This window comes from Piliocolobus tephrosceles, chromosome X (assembly GCF_002776525.5).
Source record: "Piliocolobus tephrosceles isolate RC106 chromosome X, ASM277652v3, whole genome shotgun sequence".
NCBI lineage: Eukaryota > Metazoa > Chordata > Mammalia > Primates > Cercopithecidae > Piliocolobus > Piliocolobus tephrosceles.
In genome coordinates, this window is record NC_045455.1 from 46694954 (window position 1) to 46719677 (window position 24724).

The 24724-nt window shown below is 30.9% G+C and overlaps 1 long non-coding RNA gene across 1 annotated transcript in view; it reads right to left on the reverse strand.

Moving 5' to 3' along the window:
- Positions 1-4260: 4260 nt before the first annotated feature.
- The window catches only part of LOC111521970, a 62203-nt gene continuing 41739 nt past the window's right edge, over positions 4261-24724 (reverse strand). The window contains exons 2-3 of the long non-coding RNA XR_002725128.1: positions 15050-15111; positions 4261-5022 (exon numbers count right to left, since the gene is read on the reverse strand). This is a non-coding gene — a long non-coding RNA (uncharacterized LOC111521970). The remainder of the gene's footprint in view (positions 5023-15049; positions 15112-24724) is intronic.

Below are 24724 nucleotides of genomic sequence, written 5' to 3' on the forward strand. Positions count from 1 at the left end.
TTTAATCCCCATTAATTTTTACGATAATTATACATAAAGAGAACTTCTGAAGTTACTAGTCATTAAACTCAAGAATTTCTAAGCTCTTATACATTAAGAGTAAAGTATTATTTTTCACAGAACTTCAAATCCCTGACATAGAAACTATGTAAGATTTATTTTATTTTAATTTATTTTATTTTTTTAAGACTAAGTCTCGCTCTGTCGCCCAGGCTCTAGTGCAGTGGGACGATCTCGGCTCACTGCAACCTCCGCCTCTGCCTCCTGGGGTTCAAGGATTCTCCCGCTTCAGTCTCCTGATTAGCTGGGATTACAGGCATGCGCCACCACGTCTGGCTAATTTTTGTATTTTTTGTAGAGAAGGGGTTTCACCATGTTGGTCATGTTGGTCTCAAACTCCTGACCTCGTGATCTGCCCGCCTTGACCTCCCAAAGCGCTGAGATTGCAGGCGTGAGCCACTGCTCTAGACCCATGTACGTTTTATATTTGGAATAGACGCTTATGTCATTGGGCGTATATGACAAAAACTAGTGCAGGAGCGTCAAAAATGCGTCCCTGTTGCTATATTAAGAAAGTGAGAAAAGTGTATTTTACAATATTTTGATTATTTGAATTACATAAAGATTGCTAAGTCATAAGCATTTAAAATCCTCTTATAATGAATTGTTTCATTCTTCACTCTCATTTTGTTTCAATACACTCCATATTCCAATTGGTTGAATCTACTTGGGAAGTTGTCTTTTGGGAATTCAAGAATGAATGAATAATATTTGAAGGGCAAGAAATCTGGGCAAGGATATTATCTCATGTTTAACGTAATGTCTTATTACAGTTTTACACAGATAGTGGAGAGGTATCACGATTCTTAAAATCCTTTAAATCCCCAAAGAAGAGTGAATTGTAAGTTCTTTAAAAGACTTTACAACATAGATTACATAAAATTAGCATTAATATTAGAGTGGCTATGAACATTTACATTACGTTATAAAATATTGTCTACAACCAAAAATAGCATATCTTTCCTGACATATTTAAGATTCATATGTATATTTGATATGTTTGTATGCAAGGGTAGTCTTACTCATTTGCAAAATAGAAAGATTCAGATACCTTTCAATCTTTATAAGTTCGGTGAAATATATATGCACCCCATATTTCCAAAAACAGAGGAGAAAGAAGAAAGGAATAAAAAATAGGCAAAAGGAAAATAAATAAAGCAAATTGTCCCAAACACAGTGATTAGTCATGTTCCTTCCCAAACCTTTGATATTTCTCTAATAGAAGAAAGGCCAATGATTTTCAGTGTATAAGCAAAACTAACAATTATAATTTATCAGTATTCTGAGTTAGAACAGTGCTGAAAATGTTTGATTGGATTTTAGATTCAGAGCAAGTTCTGATTATGGAATATGAGATTTTGGGTGATGAAGGACATCATGATTCAGCTTCCTCATGGCTCAGGGGAATCTGGTACCAAAGGAGAAGAGAGATCTATATTTGATGATTGTAAATCCAAGATATGCTTGCTCACTTCACATAATGTGTGATCATTCCTGATAATATAGATATACTTGTATAATGCTCATATAGTTAATTTTGAGCTTTAACAAAAATAATTCTGCTACTTTTGATAAGAAGCCTATATATTTGTGTGTTTATATATATATAAATTCAGAACATTAAACTAGTAAAATATGTTAGAAAAATGTGTTTTGCCACTATTTTGCACAAAATATTGGAAATGTTTTGTTGCTGAGTTATCAATTTCTACAGTTATATAAATAATGACTTAATTAACTTCCTACCAAGTATATGTTCCCATTGGAGTGTGCTTTATTTTGGGGGGCAGGAGGGGGAGATGGGCTTTAGTTATGTCACTGACACACAAATGGCTACATTTGGAGGAAATTTTAAGACATATTATATTATCTAGAAAAATCTTTGCATACATAAAATAAATTCCAAGCAATTGTAAAAGAATTATAGTGTTGGAAACACTACTTAAATATGAGTAGTAAAAGATAGGGCAAATTACCAAGAAACATCATTAATAATAAACACTTTTTGGAAGAGAGGAACATTTTTCTAAAAGAAAAAAAAGTCACTTATGTATTAAATCCAGAAGGTGGCAATCTTGTACTATTCATTGTATTATGCACATTTCTTGTCATTTTTTTTCCTCTCCTATACACACACACACACACTTAGATGTACATATGCGTATTTAGAAGTCTAAACACATAAAACTGCATGCATGCATCTATACAGTGGATACTTGTTCACATGGCAACATTGTAATACAACTTATATCATTGTCCTGTTTTGCCAGGTGTAAAGAGTTAACAGTATATTTTAGTACTTAATTTGGAATATTTTCAGAAATATATCAAGAAATAGTTTTTAATGCAAAGTTAGTGCATACGTGCATTATTGAATAAACATTTTATGTTTCATCAATTATGCAATATGTATTAAAACAAAAATAATTTTGTTACGGAAAATTCATTTTCAAAATTGAAATATAACCGTATCCATAGATACCAATTGTTTTTATGGTTTTATTTGGGTTGTGTACAGTGAAGCACAAGCATATCAAGTAAGAAAGAAACTCAGTTGTAATATTTTAATTATTTAAATGCAAATTTAACATATATAGTAAATTGTAAATCTAGATCAAGGAATAAACAATATGAGTGTGTCAACTATATTAGACTTCAAAAACCAGATAACTGATTCTTAGTTAAGTAAACTATTCTTAGGGATGATGTCTCCAGCAAATGTGTAACTACATGAGATCTAGAGGCTAGGTAGAAAAAAAGGAAGAAAAGAGCCACAGACAAATATGTGGTTTAAAAAATTAAGACTAAAGAACCAAGAAGTAATTTCAAATCAAGTTTTAAAATATAAATGAAATAAGTGAAGTAATCCTACAGATGTTTAAAGACTTTATTTCATTGTATTTGTGACAAAGCAAATTCTATTATTTTAGGTTATACAACCAATTTCATTTATTTATGAATCAATTTTCTGTATCATTTTCTTTTCACTTATATGGAGGCAATGTGACACTGTGGAGATAACATGGGAATTTAGCCTAAAACCAAGCTTGTTGCATGCTCTTGCCTGCGGTAAACTAGTAACCTGACCTTGAGTAAGTTACTTAACCTGTCTGAGAAACCCACAGCCTGTTGGGGAAATAAGGGCAACGTTACACAGAGTACAAAGTTGTTGTGTGTCATAGTCCATACTTCATGAAAATTTCTTTTATACTTTCAAGTTTTGTTCTTGGTGTAGTATTTATAAGGCTAGGCAGCAATTTCAAAAACAATTTTACATTATGGTTTTTATGATGCTTTTACGAATCTGATTACAATACAGGAGTCTTTTCTAAGTGCTCCATGTTTTATTTTCCCCAAGAAAATAAATTAAATTTAAATTCGTGCACTTAAAATTCTGTTTTTTGAAACACTCAATTTTCACAAAAAGTAGGATCATTTTTCCTGTGTAAAAATGGTTAAAATTTATATCATTTTTCTTCTTGCTAAGTTGTTAAAGAAATCTTACATAACTTACATTTGTATTCTTATAAAAAATATTTCTAATTGGGTTGACAATAAGTTTTGTGGTTTGATTATCTTCTAGAAACTTTAAAATTGAATTGACATGTGTTTTTCATAAGATGTAAATGCACCCACAAACTGGTATGTATGATTAAGTATAAGTGAAACATTTCAAAAGCTGAATTAGATATAGATCATCCCAAACTACTAAGTGGTATAATTGTTCTGGGTAGGTTTCTTGCATTAATAACCCAGTCAAGAGAAATATTAAATTTCCCAGAATGAAAACCTGATGAAAAAGAAAAAAAGTGGTGGTTTGGGGGGTGGGATTGTGAAAAGAATTATGAGCCACAGTAATTGACAGCAGCAGGATACCTTTAAACTTCTATTTTCTGAGTTTTTTCTCAGAAGGAAAAAAATGAAGTCAAACATCATCCTGTTCTCTAGCCCTATATAGTAGCATAGACATTTTTAATTACTATTAAATCAATTTAGTTATGTTACTTTGAAGTTTAAATGCCACATCCAACTTTTAGTAGTTATTTCAGGTAGAATTACATGAGAATTTTATATATTTAATTAGCTATTTTTTTTGACTATTAGTATGACTTATTTGCACATGAAGAATTACTGAAAATTAATTTTGATTTAATTTTTATTGGGATGGGCTCCAGAGCCCATCCCAATAAAATAACTTTATTTTAACCTATTTTCTTTTTATATAGTATATGAAATTATACTGAAATCTAAATAGCTTGAGTTTGACATAATTTTTAAAAATCTGAATTTGATGCTTCATGAATTAGTAAAGATTTACTCTAACAACAAGTATCAAGCTTTTTTAGCCATAAAACCTAATGTGATAGCAGAATTTTTAGTTAGTAAAATACATTAATAATATTTAATGATATTTTATTAAACTATAGTTCATATATAATATATTTGAACTAGTATACAGGTAATTTTTGATCAAGGTGACCACAATCTTTTTTTTCTTAATAAGAAATGTACTCTAGGAATGCCTTACTGTTAACACGGGAAAGTGAACCAAAACATTATGCCATAATTTTTAACTTTTCACTAAATAATGACGTACACAAGCATTAACTTCAATACAGTCTCTTTGAAAACTCTGCAGACTTCTGTGAATTCTATTATTTGGTAAAATAATACAACACCTAGGTCAATATGCTAAATAAAAATTTACAGAGGCTATATATATAGAGAGAGATATTCACTTCAGTATTCTCTCTTTTTATAATTTTTATATAATTTTTGTGTAATAGATGAAGTGTCACTATGCTCCCCTGGCTGGAGTGCGATTGCAGTGGCTCTTCGTAGGTGCCATGATAGTGCACTGCAACTTTGAGCTCCTGGGCTTAAGCAATCCTCCTGCCTCAGCCTCCCAAGTAGCTGGGACTCCAGGTGCATGTCACTATGCCCGGCTTTGCAGCATTATTTCTAAATACAAGGAACTGAGAATAATAGTCAACAATATTTGAGTGATGCTTAGTATGATGAAATGAGATGGCAGTCTCTTAAGAAGCCATTTAAAATGATAAATTTGAAAAATATTTGAGTGTATAGAAAATACTTGTAATAATCATTCAGTTATAATTTTACAAATGTTTGTTAAACATCCCCATGGGCTGAGCCCCTTACTGAGCTCTGAGTTTCGTGTCATACACATCGCTGGCACTCAGTAATCTGAAGACCAAAACAGAGTCTTTAGGAAGTCCTTCAGTTTGGTGTGCATAGAAAAAAAGGCCTGTAATTTCATTCACACAATAAATTTATTAGTGGAGTGAATTTCGGTGATTGTAATATTTTCATTTACAAATACTTTCAAGTCTCAAGAATAGGCATATATTAAATAATTTTATAAATATAAGAAAATAAAAATAGATACACAAACACAGACACACACAGACAGACTGACACACACAGACACACACACACAAATACAGTGCTCTTGTACCTTAAGCCACAAATTTTATCAGAGTTTAGATTCCAAACAAGGAAAGTAAATAATTCTCCTTCATCAATTGTAGTGCTGTAACACTAAAAGTCAAACATCATTAACAAAGTAGACACAAGTCCAACTACCAAATTGCTCTCATAATGTTAGAAAAAAATTATATTATAAAAAAAACCCACACACAAAAATAAAACAGACAAAAAAAAAACTCCTAAACTCAAAAATCCTGTTACTCGTGTAGTTCTTACTGCTTTTTATTTGAATTGTTCTTTCTCTTGATAACTTTCTCATCTCTGAATCAGCACTGATATGTTCTTTATTAATGTTTTCATTTCCTTCCCCATTAAACTCCTTGCAATATTAAGATCTAAACATATTTTATGTCTAGTTTGAATGAATACAGACAATTTTACATCACTTCTTTCAGTATAATCTGTGTTAAATCATGTTAATATTTGCAAAACTTATTTGGCAAGGGATTTTATTAGAACAATGACACACAAACCAGCCTAAAGCAGTGTTTATTTACAATATGTTATGTTATGTGATTTTCTAAAATTTAAAATTAGTTTCCTAAATGTCATGATATCCATTTAATGTGAATGCTGCTGGTTAGGTTAATTCATTTTTTTTCTTTAAACTTCTTAATATCTGAACATTTTTCTATTTAGAACTCACCTTATTACCTATAGAATAACTCAAAAGTATGTTAGATAACTTTTTACACAATTTCCAATGCAGTTTTCATATTCAAGTTTTAAAACTGATTATTTAGTAACAACTTTTGATATACTCTAAGTGTTTGAATGCCACACCCAGGCCCATCGGAATCGAAGATTAAAAAAAAAAAAAAAAAAAAAAAAAAAAAATCTGAGGATCACAAGTTCAGAAACTTAGAACCATATTTAGAAATTGCAAAGTATCTTTATTTAGCCATGATTTCTGCTGCTTTCAGATCAGTAGATTAGTAATACTAGTATGCAACTGAAATTATGTGCATGGGGTGTTCTGAAAACCACAACCTCTCACTTAGAGAAGGAATGGCTCATAATTTCTCAATCAGATGTTGCTACCAATTGTACTGACTGGCACACCGTCTAAAAAAATAAATGCTTCTTTCCATTGCTACTCTCTATGATTATTATTGTTGTCTTTATATTATTATTATTTCTATTATTGTTGTTATCATTCATATATTTACAACCTGTGCCAATGGGACTCTGCTAGTACTGGCAGACACATGTTCATGATCTTCATGGAAACTGCAATACAGAGGAGAAATACACGCTAAAAATATTTGGGCTTGCAGGGTGCCCAGAAATCAATTGGCAGATACATAATAATGAAGAAATATTTGCCCACATTCAATACACATATATTTTAGAAGGTATACAAATTCACAAAAGAGTCACTCTTCATTTTGATATACTTTGAAATACACATAATTACCCATGGCGTATGCTGGCTGTAATGATTAATTTTGTAATTGCGATTATTAGCTCTTATGAAAACAACATCTCTCACAATGTCATAATAATAAGTCTTAAAGAAAGTTTTTCTTTAACCATTCTTCTCAGTAAGTCTATGGTGGTTATGTTAAACTATTTGACTGTGTGTGTGTGTGTGTGTGTGTGTGTGTGTGTTTAAATACCATTGGCCTCCATTTATCTAACTCTATCTTAGTATTTATTCATGTATTCGTGTATTTAACAAATATTTTTGTGTGCCTACGTGTGACAGACCACTTTCTGGCAAAGCTAATATAGCTATGAACAAAATATATAAAAGCCCTAGCTTTCAGAAAGTTTAACTGGGGCAAGACAAATAAAAAAATGAACAAGATATACAACACTCAAAATGTAATGTGGGTATAGGGGAGGAAGATCATACAAATGGAAACTGGATTCAAAAGGAATGGAGGTCAGGGGACTGTTATCTGTGAAAATGTGATATTCCTACAGGAACCTGAAGGAGGTGAGAGAGTGAACCTTGTAGATACTGGTATTGGTAGAAGGAAATTCTTGGGAGAAGGAACAGAGAGAGCAAAGGTATCACAGTTTGTTGTTTCTCCAACAAGAACTTCAAAGTAATAAATATGTTCAAAGTAAAATATATAGCAATACAGCTTTATTTACATAAATTATAATCTGAAAAACCAAAGCAATTATCTAGATTATTAACACATTAATATCCCTATAGGTTGATTAGATGGGTATTTGTAAGTTACCCGGGAGAATAATACATTTTATTGTTACAGTCTGATCCCTAATATTTCATAAAGTTAGCAAATGTGTACAGAGAAACTTTGTTTTGCCAGTAATTCTTTTGGGCCTCCAAACTCTCAAGGTAAGTAAGTCCCAGGTTTTGCTCCCCAAAGAGTCATTCTTGTAGCAGAGAGAGACATAAGTATAATTCATGGTAATATAATTAAAGTATCACTATGGAAATGTATACAGAATGCTACTGCAAGAGATGGATAGTTAATTTAGCTTAGGAAAGGATAGAAAGTGCTTCATAAAGAAAGATATGTTCTAGTGTGAACTTGTAAGAGGCTCGACATATTCAAGGCCAAGTAAAGGAGAGGTAAGATAATTCATAAAGCAAATAAACAAGATAATTTAACATAATTGTCACATAACTATTTTGAGGAAAGTAATTAAAGCTGCTTTATAGGAGTTGATTACTATGAGTTAGTGAGTGATATTCTTTCCACATCAGCTAATGAAAACAATCATTATAATAAATTATAAAAGCTTATATTGACTGAGTGCTTTGTATGTGCAAAGTGAGTTTCATCAATCCTCAGGGCAACTCTGTAAAATGGGCGCATTTGTAACTCCATTTTGGAGAACAGAATATTTAAATCAAGTAATCATTCAAAGGTCAAGAGAGTACCTGGTTGAAGCAGGAATAAACTACTTGTTCTTTACTATGAGGTCAAATTCTTAAGCCTTGCAAACTATAAGCAGTGGGAAAAGCTCTGAAACTGACTCATTGAGCTGAAGAAAATTACAGATGACTGTGTCCTATTCATTTTACAAACAAAGAAAATTGAGTAAAATGATTTGGCTCCTTCTCCCTATTTACAAATTCAAAAGCAAAACTGGAAAACGACTCTAGTCTCTTTATCTGGTATTTCATATTTGGCAAGATTTTCTAAAATAGTATTTTGCCCATTTGGAACAGATCTCATCTCTTTCCTTCCTATCAGCACATTTTCAGAACATGTCTGTTTAGTAAATCCTGAATGATTTATTTTTTGAAAAATAATATAGATCTGATTCAAGAAACTTTACCCCAAATTTCTATTTTTGAGAACTTGGATACATTTATCACTTTGGCAATGAGTTCTTCATTTTTATAAAATAAAAAGTTGAATTGAATGTAATATCTTATACCTCTCAAAATCAATGGTAAATGCTGCTACTTTTTATTCTTCTAATTGTGCCCTTGGGTATTGCTGAAATGTCAGTTACCATTGAAAATAATATTTTACATTTGTATAACTGAAAGAATCATCCAAATTTTAACACATTCATTTTTTGAAAAACAAGGAATCTGAATATTTTATTTTAAAATTCCCTGTACAGTGGAGAAAGCAGATATTCAAAAGGTTAATTTTAACACACTCATTCAGTAAGAGTAAACAGAAATTCAACCACAGTTCTTCTGATTCAATGTCCATTAAATACTCTGCTAAGTTCAGTGGTCTTTTGAATGAAGCACAGTTTTACGACCTATGATGTGACTAAATGAGAAATCAGAGCCATGAAACATGAATAAAAATTGAAAAGAGCAGGATCTGCCATCAATTTGGGAAAGAAGTTAAAAAGTAAAATAACTACTGATGGAAGTATTTGAAATTGCTTGGAAAAAATGGAAGCCAGCATTTCTTAATCAATCTTGGGATAGTTGGACACCTGACTTAAAAGGACGACTGATTGACTTCAGAATCTGGAAAGCTGTCAGTAAAATTTTGTCATTAGAGTGTTATTATTCCATTCAAGGTTATTAATTCAACCTTTAGTATAACTTTAATGCTTTCTCTTCATTTGTCAGTTGTTAGCTTTTGCCCTAGGTTGGATTTTAATTACATTTACTTTCTTTGTCATTAGATGTGATTTGCTAGGTCATTTTGCCATTTCAAAAATCAGTTGATGAGACAGCTGATGTACTTAATGAAACTTAGAGATGATTTTGTGTGAAATGATTCTCGCATTGTTATTTCAGTTCAAAACATGTTATAGTTTCTTTCTTGTTATATTTAGGATTAAAAAATCAATATGTGTGTCTGCAAGAAAGAATGTATAGACTGCAGCAATATTTTGATTGTGATAATGCCATTCTGCTAAGATAGTTTATTGTGGTGAGAGTATTATCCCAGAGAAAATCTTTTTTGTCATTGCCACTCAATGCTAATGAGAAACTCTTTTAACCTAAAAAATTAGTGATAGGCAGCTTAAGTCAAAGACAATATATACTTTGTCCTATAATTTTTTTCTTATAAAATTTTTTGAATGTTTATACAGTTATGAGTTAAATCATTTGTTCCATATGTGCATAATGCATATGTACATATAAAACAGTGCTTAGGGATATACCCTTTAGTATTCTTATGACATTTTATGTGTGTATGTAAGTATGGATATATGTATGGCTGTTTGCAGCATACTATGGTAAATGCCAGTGTAAACAGTAGTGGAATGTAGCATGAGAACTGAATTGCTTTGTCTAGTGTCACTAGCCACATAAGCATTAGAAAACATGGGATAAGATGGCATAGAGATGCTATGAGCCAGTGGTGCAGGCTCTTGAAGCAAAATATTTGAATTCAATTTCAAACTTTTGTACTTATATAAGAATGAATTGGCAGAAATTGTTCTCTTTGTCTTAGTTTCCTAATTGTAAGACAGGGATTATAAAATCTATCTATTTTATAGATTAGGAGATATTTTTATGAAACTAATACAACATGAATTTTGTTCATATGTAGATACATTGCTTATAATATTTCCTGAAAAAAATAATCACTTCTTGAATGCTATCTGTTACTGTTATTACTATCACATAGCAACATTTTAAATTTTAATGTCAATTTTCCTCTTATATTACATGTATAAGTTATGAACCAAGGTTGTTTGTTAAAGTATCTGCAATCTGTAAAGCATTTTTTTCTGTTTGTCTCTGCCTCTTATCTCTAGTCTACTTTGGGATTGTCTTAGGGTACAACTGTGGCAATAATGACCTGGAGGTCAATGACACAGTTCCTGTTTCAATCTGTGAGAGGCACCAAAAGGAGGGAGAACTATCAAGATACAAGAATATACCCTTTTTGTATTGTTCAGTAGCAAAATTTTGTGAGGAGAACAATACAGGAATATGATCATTCAGTTTATGCTAGCAATTATTTAGAGACCAAAGTAGATACTCTTTTTCAACAGTTCAGAATTAGTAAACGATGGTTCTCGGAGTTTGAGATGGATTCTCAGCAAGACTCAGTCCTCTGTTTTGTACCTGGATATTGATTCTCATAATGTCATTGATGGACATTAAAATAGTATTTTTTTTTTCTCCTTTTTGGCTCTGAGTCAGCTCTTCAAATGACCGTGAATTTATACTGAGCCAGAAGTGCTGAAGAAAGCTTCATTACTGGTGGATAAAGTGCAACACCATCATTCATTTTTTAATTTAGGCTCTGCTTAAAGTGTTGGAGGTTGTAATCAATTACATTAACACATGATGCAATTTGACTCATTTGAGCAATTTTAATCAGGATTTCATCCTCATCATAGTGCTGAGACTGCTGTATTGAAAGAAAATAATGACCTTTTGATTGCAACAAGGGATGTTGTCTTTCATGATTTTGTTGGACCTTTTGGCAGCATTTGATGCAGTTAATCATGACGTTTTATTGGCTGGTTTATAGATTTTGGTAGAATTTTCTCAAGTAAAATTAAAACCAATTCAAATGTTACCTCTCAGTGATCTATTTAAATATTTGTTCAGTAAGGTTCTTTGAGCTCTACTGTAGGATTCTGTAAGAAAAGAGCTCCTTTCTTTTTTCTTCTTTCCTATTTATATTTTGTACAAATGCACTCTCTTATAAAAGAGTATTTTGGACTTTTATAACATCATAGAATGCTTTGGATAGTATTTAACATCTCTGGTTGAAAAATCAGTGAACTGTGTTTGCTGCTGAAATATCTTACATTGGCCAAATGTATTCCTTTATTAGGTATGTCTAGTTACACATCTCTAGCTCTTAATTTGGATTTTTAGAGGGAGAGTGAGATTATATAGCATAGACATGCGGACATGCAGTAAATAGGAAACACGGTATTCTTCTCTAAGTCCAGATATTTTCAGAGGGATCTCAGAGGTCAGTGACCAAATTGTCAATAAGGTAGCTCTTGACATCATGTAATAATTTATTTACCTTGGATGTTTAACTGTATCGACATTATATTTGCAATTATGCAGAAAGCAGCTGGAAGCCTCTTGATATTGTCTGACTCAGAGGCACAGGGAAAATACTAATGTATTTCATCTTTTGTGATTTAATTCATGAGAAACTTGAAATTTAAATGAATATTAAAGGATCAACAGTTGTTAAATATAAATGTATGTTTCTGGAAGAAAATGGTTAGCAATAGGCCTACAGATGATTCTTCAATTCAATGGAGGGGTGTCCCCATGAAACAAAGAAGATACCCTGGTCAAATATACTCATAAATAGTGTAATGACGAACCTCTTGCAAAAATGTTACTGGTATTTGCTGGTGAAAAAGCCCTTATCTATAAAATGTTCTTCACATGTTGTACCTGTTTAATTGCTTAGTACAAGCACATGTAGAGCATAGGGATTTAAGAGCATGGCTCCCTGGTAAAGGTCCTGTATGTTATGTAAATATCAGAGTATAAAGTGGAGATGTATTACAACTAAAACAACTCTATTTTTATTTTAATCAGTGTAACTGCAAATATTGTTTAGAGACTTCGTATGTTATTCTATTCTAGAACATACTGTCATGTAACAAAAAATAAATGCCTCAAAACAAACAACAACAGAAACAACAACAACAACAAAAACAAGTCAACCTCTGTGGCAGTCTCTGAACTTCTCTGCTTTGCTTGTACATTGTGACCATTTCTATGGCTCAGATTTTTCATAAATCTCAAGTTCTGAGTGAGTCTGATTAGAAAATGCAGTTCTTTTTATTGCAGTTTCTCAGAAGATTGCTAAAGAAATTTTGTTTTTACTTATTTTTTATGTCTTTTTGGAAATAATACAGTATGTATTCCTTAAGATAATGAAATTAAATACTAAATATGATTCACATCATGGATAATTATTTTAAATTGTATTTTAAATGAATTTGAAATTTTGTGTGAATAAGGATCCTTATATAGGTGGTCCTTTTTATTATAGTAGCAATAGTATTCAACTACTAATTATATTAATATATTATAGCTAAGCATTAATTTATCTTGTGATAATATTTCTGAATATGTCCCTAGGGATTTATAATTTTCAGAACATATTTTTTCATTATATTTATTCTGAACAATTTCTTCCTAAAAGTAATTTCTTTTTATTTATTATTTACAGTATTCTGTTGCCCAAACATTAACACTTTATTCCTTGGTTGTCTGGCTCTTCAACTCCCTAAGCCTGCATATTGTTTGAATCAACCTACTGCTTTTCCCAATCTTACTTCTGAATTTAATGAGACAAAACCATGTGACAATGAGCTCTGAATTCACAGACATTTTCAATTTTATACAGCAATTCTTCAATATCCTTTAATCAAAACCCTCCTTGATTCTCAAAGCCTGCAGTTCACAGACTACAATTACATAGCAGATATCCGATATCCTTATTACAAACAACTTTAATAAGATATAAACTTCATCAATATTTTACCCTTTCAAACTAGAAAATTATCTGCATTGTAATACCACCTTCCCCTTAACCTTCTATCTGAAATGAAGGTGTTTTTGTTTTCCTGAAGTATAATTTCTCCATTTTAAAAAATCTGAAACACATACTTTCTTCCCGATGGGAGACTAGTTCCATCAGTTGTCTTGTTTTCAGCTTCATTGTCATTCTTTCCCTAATTATTCTTGCCCATACCTTTCTATTTTAAATACAGTAGAACCAAGAAATAAACATAAGTACTGTGTGCATCTTGTGTAGCTACTGAAGTATTTCTCTTTTCCTCCAAATCGCACAAGTTCTTAAAAGAGTAGCCTATGGTTTATAATCTCCAATCTTATATTTATTTATTTAGTACCTTGCCTATTACCCAGCCAACACTGTTCTTCTTGGTATTACCAAGGATATTTCAGTTACCAATTTCAATAGTTGTTGTGGTGGTAGTAGTTATTGTTGTTGCTTTGTATTACCTCTTTTTTTCTGAAGCATTTACTATTGGTGACCATCCATGTTTTATCTAGTTTTTCTGATAAAATGTCTGGTCTCCTCTAACTTCTCTGTATGTTTATTGATTGTGTTCTTTCTTAGATCCTCACATCAGTTTGACTACTGAAACTTTAGTGCTTTTCAGGTTCTTTCATTGACCTACTCAATTCACTTATTACCTTTGTTATTTTAAGAAGATTCATGGCTTTTTACCAGTCCTAAATGTTGATAACTTCAAATCTCTCCCTTCTCCTACTGTTGTCTTCTGAAATGCAGACCAAAACTTGTAATAACATGCAGGCTATCTACACTTTGATTTGTTTAACTTATCCAAAACTTTACTCGTAAGCTGTTACTGTTCTCAAAGCGTGCACGGGAAGGTAGCATCTTTAATCCACTCCCTTATATAAGCAGAACCCCAGAATTAATCTAGGGAGAGGTTTCCATTATAGCATGTCCCAAATTCGTTGCGGGTATTGTTCATCTCTGCCCTCTTATCAGATGATTATCTCTCATCAAATGTAAGTTTATCTGTATATTCCAAAGTGTCGTGAAATGTTACCATTTTGTTTGTGTTTTATGGTGTAAAAAATGCTTAGATTCTTCTTATATCCTCATATATGATATCTTAACAAGTCACTCGATTTGGTCACATTGATATATTAAATACCTCTCAAAACTGCTTCATATTTTCTATTACCTCCACCCTCAATTCGTTTGTTAAGAGCTTTTTCATATCAACCCTGGATTATGACCAGAGCCATTTAATTAGCCTTCATGAATCTAATGTACCTTCAAACTCAATCCAATCTCTATAGTGCTGCCAGAGAGCTCTTCAAAACCTAGCATACAATTTATTTGTTTAAAAAAATCTCAAGATCATTATACACTTTTAAAAGAGCAAATCAGTAAGCCACATAAGACACACCTTCGTATTGCAGCAGCTGGCTGTACTGGCAGTCTGGTCCTTTTACCCAAATATTCTAATGGTTCATAACACTTTTCTTCAAGAAAACCTTCACTGATTTCCCTAAGTTGGGAGACGCATCACGGTGTTTTTCTATAATCCTAATTACAAGAATATTTACCCCGTAATGTTTCAGTTTGCTCATGATCCAATTAGGCCATGGTCCTTTCAAAAACTGTGAATCTGTATGAATTAATAAATATATCAGCATTAAAATGATCCTGTATTTATGAGTTAGTAATACAAAGGCTTAAATATATAGACCACTTGTTTTAGAATGTCATATTCTTTTCTGTCACTTGACTATATTAGCTGGCATATCAATTTATTCTCTTTCAAGTAGTGCCAGTAAACACTCATCTCTAGCATTTGAATTTTGTTTCTGTGTTTTTGCTTTAGAAACCACTATAGAAACCACCAAATTTCTAAGCAAAGAGAAACATAGTTTTGGAAGCAAAATTTGAACATAGACTTTGCACGTGAAACTTGAGATGAATCATTTTAATTTAATTTAATTATGTATACTTGTGGGGTAAAATGTCTTGTTTTGATCTATATATCTATCTATATATATGAAGATTCAATCAAGCTAATTAGCATATCCATCACCTCATCAACTTAACTATTTTTATAGTCACATCATTAAAAATATTATTTTAACAAATTTGAAAGATACAATACATTAGTATTAACTGTGGTCACCATGCAGTGCAATAGATCACTAAAATTTATTTTTTTCAGTCTAACTGAAGCTATGTATCTTGTGATTAATAGCTCCCTTATCCCCAACACTTTTCACGCCTTCCTCCCAAACCCAGACTGTCTTCCTACTCCCTTTCCAAGAGATAAACCATTTCAGATTCCACATACAAGGTAAGATCATGCATTATTTCTCTTTCTGTGCCTGGTTTATTTTACTTAGCATGATGTCCTCACATTTCAACCATGTTGTCATTAATGATAAAATTTCTTATTTTTAAGGAGAGATGAGTTTTTGTTAGAATGGAGTAAAATCAATTGAGGCCATGTCTCAGGAGAGGAAGAAGATCGGCATGGCATGGAAAAATTTGAAGTCTCAGCAGAAATAAAGAAGAAATATATTTCAGACAGGAGGAACAGAGTATAGAATATATACAGAAACAGAAATTAAAATATGATTTATTAAAATATTTCCTAAACCCATATGTTAAATTCATCTTTCAGTTACAGTTCATCTTGTACTTACGTACATCTTCTCATTTAATTATAAAGTAATATTATTTGCTATTTCTCACATGATGACAAAATTAAGTCTTTTAAAGTTTAGTTGATTATTTTTGTTATTAAAAACAGCAATTGCTCACTATAGGAAATTGAGAAAAATAAACAATAACTGTATTTTTTTCAACTTTCCTAAATAATTTTTGACATTGATAGTTTAAATGTTTTAGAGTTCATTTGAGCCTCTACTGAAGCTCTCTGCTTAATTTTATAATCAGCAAATCTCAAGATATAAAAATTTGGTAGAAAAAGAGACTAATTTTATTAACATTTATGTGATACATAAGTTATATAACTCATTTTATTTTGGAAATTGTGAATAAGAGTATGCTGACGTAAATATCTCAAGGCTTTAAATGATTTACCATTTACCAATAATCGTGAAGTTATTGATGATTAAAATTATCACCATAAAATTTACTAATATTTTAATGTACTCTAATTATATTCTAACGCCTTGGAGAAATAAGATTATATACAATATAAATAACCTCAAGCAAAATTTAAATCAGAGTATTTTTCGTTTCAATTTGAAATAAAATTATATTAATCCTAAAGGAATTCCTACCTTTTCGTCTATTTGAGATTAAGAAAAAAATCCTAATTAAGAGAGTATTTATCATATAAACAGTCGTGCAGGCTTAATAATAATAATTTATCAGTAGCCTTATGAAATTTTAACAACTTGGTTCTCTAAATCTATATCGCTATTTATAATCCATCAAGAGAGTTTTAATGTTCAGACTCCCATCATGTGTTTCTTCCTTTATTGTTAAATTTTTTTTGCCAGCTTCTTTTCCTGAATGATAGACTCATATATGAAGCTCCAACTTGATTTTGAAGAGACCAGATAAGGAGTATAATTAGTAAAAGTAATAATCAATGAAATGATAAAAGCAGAAAAAAATGAAACACAGGAAAGCTAATTCTGAAGGGTCTACTTTTTCTGCAAGCAAAAAAATAGCCAAGTACCATATCTTGGCATTGACAGATTAATCAACAGTTTATAATATACTATACTCTCTTTTTAGGATCATCTCCCTCTGCTCCAGCAAAAATAAAATATTCACTCTCTTCTTAACTCCCATGGGATAAGAAACATACAATTCTTGCCACATGATCATTTTTTTCTTATTATTTTTTTCCTCTAATGCATTAGTCTTACAGAAGCCCATCTTTCCCATTTCACTTTTTTCTAATAATATCAATTTATTTTTTCCAATTGCAAGGCAACAGCTTCCCAGGACCACTCTATTGTCCCACCATATTCTACTTTATATTATCAGTTTGTTTGAATGCACTTTATTAAATCCCACTTGCTGATAGATACAAAATATACCTTATGTATTTGGTAACTAAGAGATTAAGATTCTCCTATTACATATACTAAATACCAAGAAAAACTATATTGTCATTCATGGAAAAGGTATATGTAGTTAACGACAATTTTATGATCCAGATGTAATTTACTTACTGTATAAGAGTGTAATTATTTCTGTTTATATTTGTAATTTGCACTATTACATGGAATCAAATATTATTTTACCATGGATATGGTCATAAATAAGATTTATAATGTAGTTAACAATGACTCATATTAGTCAGATATATGACTATGAAGCTATTCTGGAAACATGTTTTAATTTAAATTGAAAGCAAAAATGTGGCTAGCTCATAGAATAAGCATCCCCTAATTAACACCTTGAATAGGTGAAATTGTACTGAGATGATAACCAACAAACTGTCACAGAAATGCCTATTGGCAGAAGACGTTCAAAAAAGAACTAATTCATACTTTCACCTTAAGAAGCGTAATAGTGTATATTTTTTTAAAAAGAAGTTTTTGCCACACAAAATAACCTTATGTTTTATTGAGGATTTGATGAGATACATTGTAACAGTATCTCATAATCATAATGTTTATGATAGATTAAGAGAGCTTAAGTAAATGTATAAGGTGAGCATGCCGTCACTGAAATAAAATTTTCTGAAAATCTGTATGGAATGTTTAAATTATTACTATTGTTTATATTTAATCATTTAAGCTATTTATTTTAATTTCAGCATACTCAATATTTTAAAAGAATTTTTTAAAGAAAATTTACAGAAGTAGATGTTATTATTTCAAGAAGATAGTGTATTCAGTACTTTCATAAAAATAGCTAGTTTAGTAAAAAATATTTCTAGTAAGATCAAGATTAAAAGTTTTATACAGAGATGTTCACTTAGTTTGAATGTATTTTATAGTCACAAAATATCCCATTATGTGTCTTATTCCATAGGCAGCTATGATAAGACAGACATTTTGCTGAAGTTCTCTTGCTAGGACTGAGCAAAGAACTTAAAATCTGTGCCTACAAACAGGCTGACAATATTGCAATTTTGATATATTAGCTGCTCTTTAAATTATATCACTAATACATATTTTTAAGATAAATATGATAATACATTAATACATCATTGTTAGTGAATTATATTCTATAGAAAATGTTCACATTTTAACTGTTGTGTTTCATGTATGATGAATGCAAAAGTACTAAGGAAATATATATTAATGTATAACTACTTTTTAAAAAGAAAAGCAATAAACATACACACAGAGTAGTACTGCTAAAATTATCTTGAAGACTTACTTTTAGAGTTAACTCATGAAATAGAAATTTTCATTTGCTGTTCAAAATTATAATAATGTTAGGATCCCAAAGTACAATTTATCTAGAAAGATTGCCTCTCACTCAGCTGCATAGATCAATGAAAGCTCAATATTATTTCTTAAATTATATATTATACATACCTCAGATACATATGTTAAATAATGTTATTGAGTAAACTAAGAGATAGTATATAAATAATAGAAGATAAGTGTGCATCTATGCTATTCACAAAAATAGGACTTTCTGCCATCACAAAATTCCCCAGAAGATGTCAATGCAAGGCTGTAAGATATTACATTCCAAACAGAAAACTGAACTAAATCAATGAAAGTCACTGGGGACATCATGAGTATAGCTACAATGTCAACACCAAGTGACAAGATGCCAGTAAATTTGTTTGGAGAAAATTTGTTAGGTAAAACAAAATAATTTTAAAAGATAGTTACATATTAAAGATATATTTTAAAAAGTAACATCACTATACAACTGAAAAATGTACTATATATGGAGGTCTTTTAAAATATAATTTTTCTTTTAAATATACTAGTGACAAAAATCATCCAAATAAGAGAAATGCTGGGAAAATTATTTGAGAAATGGGGAGCTGAAAATTTTTACTTTTAAGATTAAATATTGTATCACTTCAAATTTCCTTTTGATCATCTGTGTGTCTGCGTGTGTGTATTAAAAAGACACAAAAGCTCCATTTTATGAGAGAGAAGGAGAGAGACAGAGAGAGAGAGATGGTTGCACAACATGACAATTTATACAGCCATCCAGTGACCACACAGGGCCATTTCTACAAATCCTTCTCTACAGGGAGAACTTTATATCTGTTCAGTACTTGTTCTCCCTTGTCTTTCTAAAATCTTTTCTAGACCTTACTAACCTATTTACTGCATCATAAATTAATTGTGACAGAAACAATGGAAGTCTATATTTTTTTCTGTAAGAAAAAAACATGTTATAAACTTAGTAGCCAATGACAAATTTATAACTAGATGATATCCTAATATATAAACAAAACTGGAAAAAAAAAGGAAAAATTCACACATCTCTTAGTTATGCACTTTAGAAAAACCTCCAAAGAAGCATATAAATACATCTCCAAATAAAACCAAGAATAGACATATATCTGGAAGACAGCCAGTAGTAATAAAGCTTCTCAAATAGAACTCCAGTGCATGTCACATTTGAGAAATGAGACCATGCAATGTGTTGCTTACAGTCCTCTATAAATAGTTTAGTTTACGTGTTGTGTGTGCATGTGTGTAACAAAAGATCATTTTAATTTTTATTAGTAAAATAGGAATTTTACCCAATAATTTATATTTTAGTTAGGTTTCTGGTTATGTGTGAGGTTGAACTTACATTTCTGAGTTATACATATCATAGAACTGCCAAAATGTTTTCACATAATTAAAAGCAAATGGTGATCATTCAAAAATCGTTCTCATAGTAGCTTGTACTAAATGTGAACACATACTGCTGAAACTAAAATCAACACAAGAAGACGTTTGGTCAGTGCAGAATGTGTAAATATTTTGATTACTGAATTCTTAATAATCTTAGCAAAACTATAAAATCACAAAATATAAAGAATCATACTTGGAAAGAAAAGTTGAGTTTACACTGGGAAAATTTCTTCAAAACCTGCATGCTTTTCAGTTTCTCATTTATTTCAGTGTTACTTGGGACATCGGTTAACAGTTTAATTCTATAGGTCTACAAGATTTGCTAGATCTTCAGAACCTCAACAATATCTGGTACAAACTGAATAACACCAATACATACTTATTGAATGGAGTATGTAATAGTTAACCATAACTAATCTTCAGATACTTTTGAAGATTTCATTAGATTTTTCTTACCTTTGTATAATAAAAATTGTGATATAATGTATTGATTTTAATGATCATCACAGTACATATTTTATTCTTTTTCCATATTTTATTTTGGGAACAATTACTTTATTTGATAAAAATTTGATATTCCTTGTAACACGTGGTGTTATTTGAGGTAATGATGAACATTTAGAAGTTGAGTTTTAGAATCTAGTATCCTTGCCTCTATGTATATCTTTCAACTTCTGAGATAACCTGAGCTTCTAAACTCTTTCATTTTAAGAAATGACTTCTTGGTATCAAATGTATGTGATGACAAACACATTGATTTAGGTTTTTGAGCACGATGGTTTGCAAAGCTAGATAATGTTGACAATATAAAAACTGCAATAAAACCTTGTCAATAGACAAACTCCAATAAAACATTGTTTAGTTGGCAATCATTCTCAGTGAAAAACATGTTCATAAAAAACAATGAAATACATTCATAACTAACAATGAAATAACTATATATTCTCAAAGCAGTGCAGAGTATTGATATTTATTACTGTCATGCACCACTTAACAGGAATATGTTCTGAGAAATGCATCATTAGGCAAATCTGTTCTTGTGTGAACTCCATTGAGTGTACTTAAGTAGTATAACCTACTACACACCCAGGCTACATGGTATAACCTATTGCTCCTAGGCTACATACCCATATAGCATGTTGCTGTACTGAATACTGTAGGAAATTGTAACACAATTTTAAATATTTATATACATAGATATATCTAAAGATAGAAAAGTGACAGTAAAATTTTGGTATAGAAGATAAAAATTGGCACACCTAAATAGGACAATTACTGAATGAAGGTTACAACATTGGCAGTTGTTCTGGATAAGTCAGTGAGTGAGTGAATGTGGAGGTCTAGGAGATAGCTGTACATTACCATATTCTTTATAAAGACTGTACACTTAGACTATGCTAAATTCATAAGACATTTTTCAAGTTATTTTTTTAATAATTAATACTAGCTTACTGTAAGTTTTACACATAATAAACTTTTTCCTATGTAAATCTTTTTACTTTTCTGTAATAACATTTAACTTGAAACAAAAACACATTTACAGATGTAAAAAAATATTTTCTCTATATTCTTATCCTATAAGCTTTTATTCCTGCTGTTTTTCCTTTTCTTTACATTTTAAAAATTTTGTTAAAAATGAAGGCACAAACGCACACATTAGCCTAGGCCTACACAGGGTCAGAATCATCAAGATATCACTAGGCAACAGGAATTTTTCAGCTTCACTAAAATCTTATGGGACCACCATTGCATATGAGGTCTGTCATTAATCAAAACATTATTATTGCAGTTCCTGATTGTATTTCAAATGTATTATGATTTGTTATCACTACATCCTTGCCTATAGAAAGTCACCCAAAATAGAATTAAAACTGACAAAGATCAAGTTAACAACAAAAAGCAAAAGTAATAGAATATCAATGCCTGTGTAGTAGTTTACTTATGAGAGAGTATGTTTGTTATCATGGCCAATTTTCCCCATATTCTTTGCCTTCATCTTGTTATTGAGCAGATTTTGGTATCAAATACACATTTGTTAATATCATACCTGCTCACATAAAATAATTTTAGGCAATTTATATTAACAATTATATAAAATCACCAAACATACCAAAAAAAAAAAAAAAGCCAATTGTTGACTGAAGCTCTATTTTGTATCAAGCAATGTATACACATTTTTTTATTTAATTAGCAAAATAGAATAAAATAAGGAAGAGAAAACTTTGTGATACACACATTCTTCCATTTTATAGAAAAAGGAAATGGATCACACTTGGTTAAGTAACTTGCTCAATTGTAAAGTGCATTCAAATTCAGAGTTCTACAATATAAAATTCCATGCTTTATAAATATATACTAGTCTATCCATAATATATTGTCAAAAATTAGATACTAAAGACATAAGAGGAAGAAGAAATCCTACAGAGGACTCATTTTATTAATGATAAAATCCAAAATTTAGTTCTGAACATCTGAGGACCTAAAACTACTATCTACCAAACTTGTTTGCATAGCTGTTACTTTCTATATTCTTTAGGTTAAGATATGTCTTCTGGAGCATTCATTTTCTTCACATAAACTTTTGATAAGAGCAGCTTAGTGTACAAAACATTTTAAATCTTTGGCAAAATATATATGAGAAGTATTTTCTTGATTTTACTTCAAAAAGATCTGCATCTTCTGAATACCAAGTGAATGTGCAGACAATACTAGTGACGCTTTATTGAAAAGGTGAGTGCATTTGAACTCTATTCTGGTCTTAAAGGGAAATGGAGAGTGTCAGATATACACACGCTTAGGAATATTAACAATATGAATCTGATCTCTTCTTGTCAAGCAGGGGTCAAATAAGCTAAAGTATCCAAATGGGTGATAGGTTAACATACTGTGTCATGGGCCTTATTCTGGAATCTCTAAAGGGCTGTACTGTGATGGTGCTCTAGTATGTTTCTTTCTCTATTTGATGTTAAAGGGATCAGAAATAGAGTTTCAAAGAGCAACATGAAAGTGATATATGGTGTTCAATCCAAAGGTTATGAAAGATGATTTTATGAAGAAAATCAAAGGTACTCTATTTGCAACCAAGGCTATTCCAAAACTATTGAAAGTATTTCTCTGAAATCAGAAGACATATATATGTAATCTGCTATAATGAATAATAGTTACAGGTGAAATCTAATTAAATAAAATATCATTGCAACAAAAACATGTAAAATATAAAAAACTTCACAGGTACATAGTGTTTCACAGTTTGTAAACACTTTTCTGTACAAGATCTAATGCAAAATAAAAATCACTTACAAAACTTAAAAATAATAACATTGCTGAAAGATGGGGGAAAGTTTTAAACTTTTAGGTTGATTGATGCTTATGTTTTCAAAACCTCCTCACAGACAATATTTTTTAGATTTAGAAAGTATGACTTGCCTGAAATCATAGGGAGCAAAAGTGTCACTCTTTAAAATCGGAGTCACCAGTTTCAATCTGTAAAATCTACTGTTGCTAATCATAGCAGGAACCACCCTGTGTATGTTTTAATGCCTTTATAAAAAACATATATTCATGAATCTAATATTTGTAATAGACTTTTCAGGTAGATATTACTAGTATCATAACTTTATGTTAAGAATACTAAAGGTCAAATAAGTTTAACATCCCTATACAATACTATTTGCCAAAATCAGCCCTGAAATCCAGGTCTTTTAATTTGAGATTACATGTTTTTCATGCTATGCTGGATTGCTAGACTGTACTTCATACTCAAATCGCTCCATTAATTTCAGCACAGTATAGGAAATTTATAGGTTCTTTGAAGTTTCCTGTATTACATTTGATAGAAATAATACACCGAAATTAAGAATTCCAAAGTTACACAGAACTCTTTTTGTAATAAAGTGTGTTTTTAAAATGAGCAAATAAACTTTTGCTTTCTTTATCCATTTACCACAAAAATCCTCAATACTAACCTTCCTTCATTGTCCTCACTTTCACATATTCCACAGGCCACTGTGATCTGTCTCTCCTTTTATTAATCTACTGAAAGAGCTCCTATGTAAGTCACTAAAAACTTGTTAATTGCCAAATACAATGACTTTCTCTCAGTTTTTACCTAAGTGACTTCTCTGAATCATTTTCAATGTCATTCATGTCATTCACAATCTTCTATTGAAAATTCTTATCAGCTTAAGAAGATTTTGGGCTGAGATGATGGGGTTTTCTAAATACACAATCATGTCATCTGCAAACAGGGACAATTTGACTTCTTCTTTTCCTAACTGAATACCCTTGATTTCTTTCTCTTGCCTGATTGCCCTAGCCAGAACTTCCAACACTATGTTGAATAGGAGTGGTGAGAGAGGGCATCCCTGTCTTGTGCCAGTTTTCAAAGGGAATTTTTCCAGTTTTTGCCCATTCAGTATGATATTAGCTGTGGGTTTGTCATAAATAGCTCTTATTATTTTGAGGTAC